This window comes from Callorhinus ursinus, unplaced genomic scaffold (assembly GCF_003265705.2).
Source record: "Callorhinus ursinus isolate GAN/ISIS: 27379988/994484 unplaced genomic scaffold, GSC_fseal_2.0 scaffold51, whole genome shotgun sequence".
NCBI lineage: Eukaryota > Metazoa > Chordata > Mammalia > Carnivora > Otariidae > Callorhinus > Callorhinus ursinus.
Window position 1 is genome coordinate 9,914,965 of NW_027397113.1, and position 2,841 is coordinate 9,917,805.

A 2,841-nucleotide genomic window follows, 5' to 3' on the forward strand; every position below is an offset into this window, starting at 1 on the left:
TGCTGAGAATACTGGGTCCTGACTGCCCTACTCCAGCTCATGAGTTGGGTTCCATACCACGAGAGGCAAGCTGAGGGGACCTGGGTTGTTACCCTCCTTCACTGAACACTTAGCTCCTAAAGTAGCAGTGTCACACATAAAGAAATGTGTCATTTTTCCTATACCCCAGCACCAGAGCTATGATTTAGAGATTTTTTTTTTTTTTGGCCTGGGAATGGGGAGTAGCTGACCATAGAACAGGAGGTATCCAAATCCAAAGGAAGTTATTTCCTTTGAAACGGAGTGTGGAGAAATTCAAGCCTGAAGGTTCTCTCGAAAATAGTGTAGGTTGGTGTCTTCTTCCTGCCTTGTCTTCTGTGTTTTTGTTCTCAGAGCTGCTGATAGCAAGATGTCTTTAGGAAATGCCAAAATTGGGGATCCTGCCCCCCAACTTCAAAGCCACGGCTGTTATGCCAGATGACCAGTTCAAAGACCTCAACCTGTCTGACTACAAAGGAAAATACACTGTGTTCTTCTTCTACCCTCTTGACTTCACCTTTGTGTGCCCCACGGAGATCACTGCTTTCAGTGACAGGCAAAAGAATTTAAAAAACTCAACTGCCAAGTGGCTGGTGCTTCTGTGGATTCTCACTTCTGTCACCTGGCGTGGATCAACACACCCAAGAAACAAGGAGGATTGGAACCTACGAACATTCCCTTGGTATCAGACCCCAAGCGCACCATTGCTCAGGACGATGGGGTCTTAAAGGCTGATGAAGGCATCTCGTTCGGGGGCCTCTTTATCATTGATGATAAAGGTATCCTTAGGCAGATCACGGTAAATGACCTTCCTGTCGGCTGCTCTGTGGATGAGACTCTGCGACTGGTTCAGGCCTTCCAGTTTACTGACAAGCATGGGGAAGTGTGCCCAGCTGGCTGGAAGCCTGGCAGTGATACCATCAAGCCTGCCGTGCAGAAGAGCAACGAATATTTCTCTAAGCAGAAATGAGCGCTGGGTCATTTTAGGGCTGGGCTGCAGTGGGCGGCCATGAAAACAAAATCTCTTTTGTACTATTGTCATGTTTAGAACATAAGACTTTAGACTCTGTGCAGATGTGGTATGGGGACAGGACAGGTCTCTCCTGCAGGGGTTGGGGAGGTGAGGTTTCCTTCCTCTGGAGAGAAGGACCTGAGCTGTTATGGGGCAGGTCAGCTGTTATGTACAGTAGCAGGGCATCACTTTTGGTCTTTTGTTGTTTCTATTAAATTTGAACTGAGAAAAAAATATAGTGTAGGTTGTAGTGAAAGGCATCAATGGGTTAATTGGAGATATATGCTAAGCTATACACTGGCTAGCTTCACAGGAAAAAAAGGGAAACAGATAGAAGAAGCCTGTCTGTGGCCAAAACAAATTCCAAACACTGACCGTTAACTATCTCTTGATTGTATGTTTGTGGAGCAATTCAAAAGGCACTGGAAAGGCACTGTTGAAAACAACAGAGCAGGTGCGCTGGGTGGCTCAGTCGTTAAGCGTCTGCCTTCGGCTCAGGTCATGATCCCAGGGTCCTGAGATCGAGCCCCGCATCGGGCTCCCTGCTCGGCAGGAAGCCTGCTTCTCCCTCTCCCACTCCCCCTGCTTGTGTTCCCTCTCTTGCTGTGTCTCTCTCTGTCAAATAAATAAATAAAATCTTAAAAAAAAAAAAAAAGAAAACAATAGAGCAATAAGGCTGCAATTAGTGGAGATTAATAGCTGGTTGAGGGCAGGGAAAGAAACATTCAAAGGAGGAAACCACGGTCATCCCAGGTGACTGTGGGCATACCCAAGGCTGTGTTCCCTGAGGAGAAACATGGGAAGCTTCACACTGCAGGGGGAGAAATAGGCTTACTAAAATAGTCCAGCCAGTGAATGTAAAAGTAAACAAAGAAATAAAAATAGCTTGGGAGCACTACAGTTCCCAGAAATGCTACAGTATATTATACAAAATGTCCATTTTCTAACAAAAAATTATGAGACATGCAAAGAAGCAGGAACATGTTAGTATAGATAAAGAGGGGGCATTTTATAGTGATAAAAGGGTCAGTCCACAAGGAAAACACAATTATAAACATATATGCACCTAACAATAGAACATTAAGATACAGGTAGTAAAACCAACAGAAATTAAGGGAGAAATAAATAATTCTACAATCACAGTTAGAGACTCAATGCCTCGGTCCCATAATGGATGGAACAGCTAGGCATAAGATCAAAAAAGTGTACAGAAGGCTTGAACACACTACACACCAACCAGACCTAATAGACTTAAGGAGAACATTCCATCCAACAACAGAATAGGCATTCTTCTCAAGTGCACATAATAGACTATAAGTTAGGCCATAAAGCAAACCTTAATACATTTAAAAGGATAGAAATAATACAAAGTATGTTTTCCAACCACACTAGAATGAAATAATAATCAATAATAGAGATGAACTTGGGAAACACACACACATGGAAACTAAGAAACTAAGCCACACACTCCTAAAAGTGGGGTGGGGGGACGCCTGGGTGGCTCAGTCATTAAAGGTCTGCCTTTGGCTCAGGTCATGGTCCCAGGGTCCTGGGATCGAGGCCCGCATCGGGCTCCTTGCTCCGCGGGAAGCCTGCTTCTCCCTCTCCCACTCCCCCTGCCTGTGTTCCCTCTCTCGCTGTGTCTCTCTCCGTCAAATAAATAAAATCTTTAAAAAAATAAATAAATAAATAAAAATAAAAGTTGGGGGGGGAGTGTGGGGGTGGTGGTCCAGGAGAAAGCAAAAGGGAAATTAGGAAATGCATTCATGATAAATGACATATACTTATGGAATGCAGCTAGAGCAGTGTTT

At 44.4% G+C, this 2,841-nt stretch overlaps 1 pseudogene; it reads left to right on the forward strand.

The window, feature by feature from the left end:
- Positions 1-388: 388 nt before the first annotated feature.
- On the forward strand, positions 389-988 carry LOC112829602 (peroxiredoxin-1 pseudogene; annotated as a pseudogene).
- Positions 989-2,841: the final 1,853 nt, after the last annotated feature.